Below are 10,358 nucleotides of genomic sequence, written 5' to 3'. Positions count from 1 at the left end.
AGTACAGGAAGTAGTTTTTTGAAAAAGAAAGTCATCATATGGGGACAGTGTGTTTATTTGACTTTATAAAACAATTGAATTCACCAGTGTATAAAGCTGTTTATTTCCTTACATCCCGACGTATTTTCCCAACATCCTCAAACGACTAATTCCAGATTAGCGGTGTCATAGCTTGTTGCTATTGTTCAAATTTGTCAAATTTGTATCGTGTATCAAACTACAAACGTTAATAAGCATAAATAAACCATACAACTTGACAAGATTTTGTACATGGTCCACCTTTGTCTGGGTGCGTGAGGAGCATAAACTTTCCACACCTTCTAGACTACTACTTCTAATTCTATAATGAAGTCCTACTTCTATAGTGCTTCTACTGCTCAACAAAGTAAAGCATGTGGCTGACTTTGTTCAGTAAAGATCAGTGGAACAGTGAAATATAACTTTGTACAGTATAGTTGTACAGTTGTATTTTTGTTCATTGAAGTAAGCCAACAAAATTGATCCACTGTGCTTCTCCTCACCCTAGGCCCTAGGGTAATCAAGCACAGCTGACTGGAAGTAGACCGGAATTGCATCTCCAACCTGCCAGGGAGGAGGAACTGGACGGACTCAACTGGGACGCATGCCTGGAGTGACAAGAGAAACTCGAGGGTGGAAAACAATGTGAGGATTTACTCTGCTTGCCCCATCGTTGACCCAGATATTCATCAGGAGGTGACGCTTGGGTGGAGAATCTTTTTTTTGTTGCCTCCATCTACACAGAGGTCACAGGTCAGGGTTAAGACCAAGGCAGGACCTCTGGGAGCTGGTAGTGATCCAGGAAACACGTGCAGCTGACATGAGGTCTTTGTGTAAAGTTTATCAGTCAGGCCTCACTACTTCTCCTGCCTTGTAGCAGCAAATGACTAGTTAACCCCTCCCTGAAGAATTGTGTTTCAAGAGGCAGTGTATCAGCTTCTCCTGATGGCTGAGTCACTATCAGAATGTTGCTGCACCAGTTCAACAGTCCAGCCAGACATTCCAGTCACGGTACAGTACGTCGATCTGCCTCACAGACTACACCCTGCTGGAATTCTTTACCTTTCATCACAAAGGGCTATCCCTCTAGAACTATGGGACAACGCTCAAGTCTAATAATACTAACTATATTAACTACTATACTCCTAACTAACTCTAATAATAAGTGAGCTCCATTTATAGTCTTGTGACTTAAGAGTTATAGCTGTGGAATTGCCACTAGAATTTTTAGTGATGCAGCACCTGTACCTGTGTTTTTGCTGGTTTTTGCCATTTTATTTCAAATCCTCATCACTACTGACTAACCCATTTTCCAAAAGCATATATCGTTAGGTTGTTTAATGTCACACCTACAGAACAGCCCTGAAACTGACAAGTCAGAACTATAACATAGTATCTTAATAAATGATACCATTAGTTAAATATTTTAAATGAATTTGACTTGTTTTTTGCTTTCAATCAATCTGATAAAAGATAAATACAAGAGCGAAGGAATGGTAAGTTTATTTGTGTGGCACCTTTCAACATTAAGGCAATTCAAAGTGCTTTAAATAAAACATAGAAGTCTTTAAGACATCATGTATAACACAATATATAATGTAAACACAATATAAATATAAATGTATAACACAATATATCATGTAAAGGCACATTTAAATTCACAGACATAAAGCAATGTACCATGGAGATTTATTCTGTGCAGCTAGCCTGCTCCAGACCAGGCTAACAGCCAGGCTTAGTTAATCCTAGTGTCTTATTTGTTCAGTCAGCTGTCACTCCGGTCGGAAATAAATGTGTTTTACAGTTATTTCATGGTCTTCTGTATGTGTTTTACTTCATTTTTATTAGCCTGCGTTATAATACAACAGATACATTGTGACTCAGTTAAATAGGCCTCCTGTTATAACTTGAGCTAACCATCATCTATAATCATTCATGTGACAGTCATTGTTAGTGTTTAACATACTGTTATATCATCTTTATGAAGACTGCTGTTTATATTGCATATTCAGTGAGTTGTACTATGTTTGTTTACAAGTGGCATGTTCTTGCTGAACATGACATGCTGAAAATCTGAATAAAGGCACTGTTTGCTGCTCTATCAGAAATATGTATTTGGCATTGAAATCATTGGTGCCCACCTTCATCACCTTCCCTGGAAACTAAACAAGCATCTTCCAAGTCATTTATACATTATTATCAACAGTCAACGCACTTACCAGCCTGCTTGTTGCCAGGTATATATAGACAGAGAGTGACAGACAGAGACAGAGATATTTTCACATATGGTTGTAATACATATTCCTGTATTATGGATATGTGTTTTGTAGTCTTCATGGTTAATTTAATGAGTAACATTAACTTCCACTGCTCACTTTTAAGGGCAAAGCTGGCAACTGTCTATTAGTAAAAAATGACAAGTAACTTCTTGAATTGTATTATGTATAGTTTGTTACTTTATATTCTTATTCTTTATATCCTTATACTATATGTTGTTATCGTCACTGTATCGTCACTACGTGTCTGTGTAATGCTGCTGCTACACTGTAATTTCCCAGCTTAGAAAAGCTGGGAATGTGCACTTATCTGTATTACTTACACCTGGTTTGATAGTTGCATGTCCTCATCCTGGCTTGGCAAACGTGCAACAGATTAAGCCAGGATGCACTGATTAGACTAAGTCCACCTCGCTTTTTCAGTTATCTTGTATTTCTGAATTCTGCTTTTGTACAACAGCCCTCAGACCAAAAACCACTCACAGCATTCACTGAGAAGAGGTCAAAGGTCATCGAGCAGGCTTCAGTGGATGACTGGAGAAAGACCAAATAGGACATTCACATGTGACAACAGAGACCATCTTTTATCAGAGGGTTACATCCTCATATACAACCACCTGCTCCACCCATGGCAACACTCTTGAAAATACCTGAGCTAAGTGTGTCTGCTGATGAAAACCCTGAGATGCAGCTGAAAGCTCTGAAAAGGCAAGGTACATTACATTATATGGAGATATATAATGTTCAGTTAATAAGAATGAGAAAAATAAAAATATATTTCCAGTCTTGTGATTAATATTTTGCACTGTCAGCCTTATTGTTCATTTACTCTTTTTCAATCTCTCTTTCAGTGGAAGAAGATTGTTAATCACACTCATGCTTTCCATTTATAAGCTGAAAGATGAAAGATAAACAATTCCTTGGAATTCATTTATCTGTGTGAAACACTGATTTGATGGTGCTTTATAAAGTCACATTAACGTAATGTAGTGAGGACAATGAGCAACATGTAGGGTTCACCTTTGGTGTCTAAGTTCAACACGTATTTAATCTTAATATTAAAAAGCAGTATTAAAGAAATTACAGGATTCTCTTCTATTTTGAAAACCTGTTGAGCTCTCTAGCCTTCTGTAATACTTTCATCAAGTTAATGGTGGACAACACTGACTGCCTAATATCTGATTTGTTGGTTTAATGTTTAAATGAGTCATTCCACCAGACCTGTGCTACTCTACGCAAACACAGCAAGTCCCTGTAGGATACTGAGCTTAGAGTCCAGTTTGCACTAAGCACCCTGAGATCATTTAATGCTAAAAAGACTGTAAATGTGTCAGATATCCACTTGATATATAACTCAGACTGCTGAAGACTCGTATAAGCTTCACATCTACTTTGGAATGACTGTGTGGACACACTGTGGATTTTGTCCTCCATCACTTCCTTTGAAAGCACATTTGAAGGAGATCTTTTAATAGTCAGTATGAACAGGAGGAATGATTACAGAGAGGGAAACCTCTTTACTGTTCATATGGACACCAGACTGCTGGTTTAAGTCACACTCCCGCGCTTCCAGGTTTTCGCCAAACCCAATCACCGCCCGGATCGGCATGCATGACGTCACAGAGCCCGTAGCTCCACGGCCACAGCCCCCCCTGGCGGGGGCCAAGTAGTTCTACTCGTTCTACTCAGACTTCTCAGTATTTATACCAACGGCACGAGACATCAGTTCTGCATCATACGTTATCCATCTCCACTACTTTGTAGTAAAGAATTCATAATTAATTTAAAGTCTCTTCCACATTGTCTTTTTCCATTTACCAGCTGCAAGCTTCTCGTGCAACTACTCTAATGTCACTTTGCCATTGCACACCGTTACACGCACTTGCAAATTACAAACACGCGTTTGCACGTTGCTAGTACATCTAGTCAATCGTCATTTAAGCATCATCTGCCATTAAACGCATCGTGTTGTACGTTACTAACACAGCTTATCACAAATACTAACCGAAATCGCCATGTATCGTCCACGTTAAAAGCACCGGATCGCAAGCTACTAACAAAACTTATCACAAATACAACTAACCTGAAATTGCTTCTATTCTACTTTGGGCACCAGGATGACTGCAATCCATGCCGTTTCCTCACTACAACCGCAGCATTTCGCTTAGACAGGGACATCAGGCCCCGGAATGCCTGCGACCCCTGCCGTGTCCTCACCACAACTGCAGCGCTTTTCCTAGAACGTGTTTCGACTTGAGCTAGTTCTACTTGCTAAATCTTACGCTATGTGTTAGCTCAGTCCGTGTGTTCGTTAAATGAAAGGATAGGAGAAGATGAGCGGTCTCACAGGCTATTTTATTTAGCAGTAAATGAATAAAACATACAGAGCTCTGGGTCGAGATCTTCCTGTCCCTGATGAACAACAGTGGTTTGTCAGTTCATGAAGTCTGACTCCTATGCTTTCCCTGACCCATTTATACACAAATACAGAATGTTGATGCAATGTGTGAGGTGTTGTCGTCTCCTGATTGGCTGTTGATCTGACTCCATCCTCCATCTTCTCACAGTCCAGGATATGTGACTTTCCTGTGACCTCCTTAAACAGGCGCAATAGTGACTTCCATGTGACCCCCTTCTTCTGAAACTACACAATCACCAGACCTCCTGTGGGGGTTTTATGGTTAGTTCTGCATCGTTTAACACAGGATGGTCAGGGCTCTGACTGAATGTTTGACCCCGATCTCCTGTTAATAATAAACCTTTAACCTATACAAGTGGGACGTGTCAACGCTGGTTTACTTCTTCATCCACACATCAAGAATCTACCTATTTAATTACACTTCAGGGTAAACTGTCTTCCAGCTGGGATGCATTCTTATTACACAACAAGCTTACTGCTTTCAAATTGTTACACATAGGACCACATATTTATATGAAACAAACAATAAAGTAATTAATCCCCTTATCTGATATTTTAGCAGTGGCCAATTCATAGCATATATCTACAATAGGGACATCAGGCACCGGGATACCTGCGACCCATGCGGTTTCCTTACTCCAGGCGCAGCATTTCGCTTAGACAGGGACATCAGGCACCACGATGCCAGCAACCCATGCCGTTTCCTCACTCCAACCACAGCGTTTAGCTTAGACAGGGACATTGGACACAGTGATACCAGCCACCATGCTGTTTCCTCACTCCGACCGCAGCGCTTCTCCTAGAACAGGGACATCAGGCACTGGGGATGCCTGCGACCCATGCCATTTTCTCACTACAACTGCAGCGCTTCTCCTAGACAGGGACATCAGGCACCGGGATGCCTGCGACCCATGCGGTTTCCTTACTCCAGCCGCAGCATTTCGCTTAGTCATAGACATTGGATCCAGGATGCCAGCGACCCATGTTGTTTCCTCACTCCAACCGCAGCGCAATGCCTTGCTTAGACAGGGACATCAGGCACCGGGATGCCTGCAACCCATGCTGTTTATCTGTCCAACCACAGCACTTCGTTCTAATGGGAACATCTGGCACCGGGATGCCCGCAAACCCCTGCCGTCTCCTCACTCCATCCGCACCACTTCAATTCAGCCAGGATGTTTGATGTCAGCGACCCCGCCACCAAGGTTGGATTGAGTCCCCTTATCGTGAACATCCGGCTCTAGTTGCCACAGCAGTCTGCTTTAGTGGGCTGCCAGCACTCTGTTTCAGCCGGGACATCCGCCACTGGGATACCAGTGCCCCGCTGAGATCACCCATATACGACTACACTGATCCCTGCTGCTTGTTTATCCCGGGCAGTGACACCGGTATGTCATTGCCCCAAAGAGCCACTCCCGCAACTTCAGAAGACAGAACCATGAAAGCCAATTTTGGGGGTTCCATGGTGGATAATCGTTCTCCGCCAAATGGCCATCTGAGACCACCCCCTTTCACATGTTTAACATTTCTTTCTATCGTCACTCCGTTCATTTCATTATCAAAACCCCTTTCACACGTTCCACGCAACCTACCTGTCGTTCTGTCCGTCACTACTACCATTTTATTATCAACACCCCTTTCACACGCTCAACGTAACCTACCTGTTGTTCTCTCTCGTCACTTCGACCATTTCATTATCAACGCCCCTTTCACACATTTAACGTAACCTACATGTCGTCCTATCTTGTCACTACGACCATTTCATTATCAATGCCCCTTTCACATGGTCAACGCAACCTATCTGTCATTCTATCTCATCACATCGACCATTTCATTATCAAAGCCCCTTTCATACTCTCAACGCCACCTACCTGTTGTTCTCTCTCGTCACTTAGACCAAGTCATTATCAACGCCCCTTTCACACGTTCAACGTAACCTACATGTTGTCCTATCTTGTCACCGTAACTATTTCATTATCGATTCCTCTGAGAGCCTCTCTTCATCTCCGAATTCAGACAAGCGCCTAATCATTCCCGGCTATACCATCACTTTCTCCACTTATCATCGTCGCACCATTCTTAAGATCCGCTCAGTCTTGGTGGAGGTTTTTGGTGGTCCTCGCTGCCCGGGCGCTGCAGCGGATCCTTCATACGGCCTCCCCACACTGCATCAAGAGCACAAACGATTCATTCAAATCTTGTTATTAAATTTGTCAAACGTATCTCATTGGTGGCGTGGTCCTTGCTCGTGAAATCTGAATAAATGTCTACAAATTATTTTTAGAAAGTTGAAATATTTCCACTTTTTGCATATTCTGGGTGACTTACGGATAAGTCGACACATTTCTGGCTGTAAGAAAAAGGTTTTAGGTTTGATTTTCATGATTATAATAATATATCTACATGGTTAAAATTAGGGGATGATTGTGGTTATGGTTTAAAAAAAACACTTCTGACTTGTGGTTGGAAACAGGAAATAAACTGATTTCTTGTGAGATCCATCCATCCATCCATCTTCTCTAAGCAGATTCCTTGAGTTTGATTGACTGCCAAAATATCCATATTTGTACATGTAAGAGGGAGGAAAGCTTGAGTAGGGTGGGTAGGGGTGTTAAAGGGGAGGTCAAATGAATAAATCAGAAGGGTGAGGCTACTAACATGCAAGTAGGCTCACAAACATGCCTTAATATTGCTTAATGGAATGGTGTTTACTCCTTGGTTTGAACTCCTTTAAACTCGATCCTCCAAGGGATCAAAGGTCAACTTATCATTAACTCTGGGGTCTCTGACTTACTAATAAGAACTATCACTGGCAGGAGTGGGAAGGGTTGTTAAACATTAGCTGCTGATAGTACTGCAAATGTACTGACTCACAAGCAGTCAGAACCTTAACTTTAACATACTGTTCGGGTCAAATTTGGCATCGGACAGCTGTAAAAAACAGACCAAATGTCTTTTACCCAGAAATTTGATGACTTTTCCTGAAGTGGCCAAAAATAAATTAAAATGTTATACTTTTGTATAGGTGCTACAAATGTTTGTACATTGAGGCTGTTCTGGGTCAAATCACTCTGTATCTATTGACATGTGTTTTAGTGAAATGAATAGTTCATAGTTTTTATAAGATAATAGTTATGAGGATTTCTTTTTATGATGTAGCAGTGAAGACTGATGGCTCTAATGGTTATACAATAAACCCCACACTTCCATAAAGTTCTTGTCATTTTACCTTTACATAAAATACATTTCCATCATTATTGCTATGTTATATTTTCATGTCTTAGGTCAAATAGGACATGATATTGTGTGATTCTCCAACAATGAAAAAATACACTCTCTCTGCTCTCTGAAACATGAATCAAGGTTTAATCACATTTATTGATCAGTCAGATCAACTATTGATGCTTTCTAAACACATCTGTGGTTCAACATATGGTATAGACACTTTTTATGAGGGGATTCTTAGACCAGGTCAAAGCTGACTGTGAGGATGTAGAATATGAACAGTACGTAAGGGTTAAACTCACCCTCACACTTTGAATAAGATGTCCCTGTGAAGATCACGTGAAGAATCATTTGAATAGGTTTAACCCTCACATACTGTTCATATTGTCACCCATCACAGTATTTCCTCACATAATAAGTCTCTATAACAAACTACAAACTACAAATCATTCATAAGGATCTCATCAGTCATAAATAAACATGATTTATACTTAATGAAGCTTTTATAGAGCATAGAGTTTATTCTTTACTTTTTATGAGAAAAAACTATATAACAAACAGTATATAATGATCCAATGTTACATAAAAGAACCATTTCAACAAATGATATTAAATGTGAAGAATGAATATTCTTGAAATTTTGGATAAATAAGTGTCAAAAGTATTTCCTTTTTGTATACTCTGGGTCACATTAGGGGAAGACATCACATTTCAAGCTCTTGGATGTACAACTGGGTCATATTTGACATTAAACAGTATGTAAGGGTTAATATCTGAGCTAAGTTGTAATTTACTCACAATAGGCATCCCTCTCGACAAATAAGGGAACTGCAGCACTGACTTACTTTAACACCTTTTACTCCGATTTGGCACCTGTTTTGTTTGTCAGATTAAGAAAGGGTTTAGCTGTTGTGACAGGCCTTAGCAGGGAAGATGTGTCATGGGAAAAGATAGAACTCAACACTATTGTTGGTATCCTACACTAGACATGGAAACATGGAAACACAAACACACTCTATTATTTGTGATCACATCCGTGGCTGGCTCTTCCTGTTCTTCTCTCCAGCTGACAACAGCTTTTCCTTCCATAGTTGAGAGGTCATGGCCATCAGCCCAGATGTTGAATGACACTGCTGCATTCCAGACCAGAGGGATGAAAAGAATGACACTGTTTGAAGAACAATCCACTGTAGTGAGTCTCTCCATGGCTTCACTTTAGCATAGTGACAAACATGTCCATAGTGTTCATGTTGTAATAAAGGAGATAAAAACAAGTCAGTTGCCCTCTAGCAAAACGACACAAAGCTGCAGTGTTTGTAGGCATGTTGCAACACGTACTAGTGGGAAGATTCAACACAAATCAAGAATTAACCATCTCTTATCAGTAGTAAAGACACCTTGATTTTATGCCAAGCACTGATTAAAATGTGGAGTTAGTGGGAGTGAAGGTGTGGTTACCAAATGCTTGGAGGAAAGGATCACTTTTTGGAAGGTTTCTCCAGGTGTTCTCTGTGTCAGGAGCTCACTCAGGTCTCTTTTGAATCAAGGAAATGAAGTTTGAGTGAGTGTTTTTTTTAATAATGTCAGTCTGAAAACAGACTGACATTAGCATTTATTAATTCAAAAAATCAAAAAAGCATTAAAAGAATGGAAAGGGCTGTTAAGATAAGATAAGATCAGATATTCCTTTATTAGTCCCACGATGGGTAAATTTCATCATTACAGCCGCAAAGTGGACAGTAAAATAGAAGAGCATCAATAAAAAGAATAAAGAACAATAAATAATAAGTACAAAAGAAATAATAAACAATAGTGGTAAAAAATGTAATAAAATAATTAGTGTTTATTTGTTTGTTAGTGTTTGTGTGTACAGCTTAGATGGTGAAAGACAATCCAATCAGGTTTGAGTAACAGATCCATGAGTTTGAAAGCTTTTCAAATGCCAAAACACTCCATGGTAGTTTTAGTACCAGGAGGAAAGATTTCATTCTGGAAAGTTGTCATGGCAACAGTGATTTTATATTTCTTCTTAACAACCACAAGGTAAACAGTAGAAATAAACTGTCCATATTACTAATTAATCCACCAGGAATGTGGCCTTGCATGTATTTGGTTGGTCAACACCAGTGAGCAGTGCCCCGATGATGTCATCGGGGTTATCTCGGCTTGGGATGAACACCTGCTAACAAAACACACTGCAGAGGTGTATCACAGGAAATGTTCACCATTCTTTAAAAAAAATCTCTCTCTTGAGTATCTAACGATAGACAGTTGATACTAAATTAGTGGCATACCTGTTTAACACAGCCTAAAGCTTCATTCAAACTGGATTAGCAGTACAGGGGGGAGGTGGGGTATAAAATACTCTCTGTGTTACAGACAAGGATACAATAGTGGGATGACATTACAGCATACCTATA

This window comes from Scomber scombrus, chromosome 18, assembly GCF_963691925.1.
Source record: "Scomber scombrus chromosome 18, fScoSco1.1, whole genome shotgun sequence".
NCBI classification, from domain to species: Eukaryota; Metazoa; Chordata; class Actinopteri; order Scombriformes; family Scombridae; genus Scomber; species Scomber scombrus.
The sequence above is the reverse complement of the archived record's forward strand: the minus strand, read 5'-3'. Positions refer to the sequence as shown.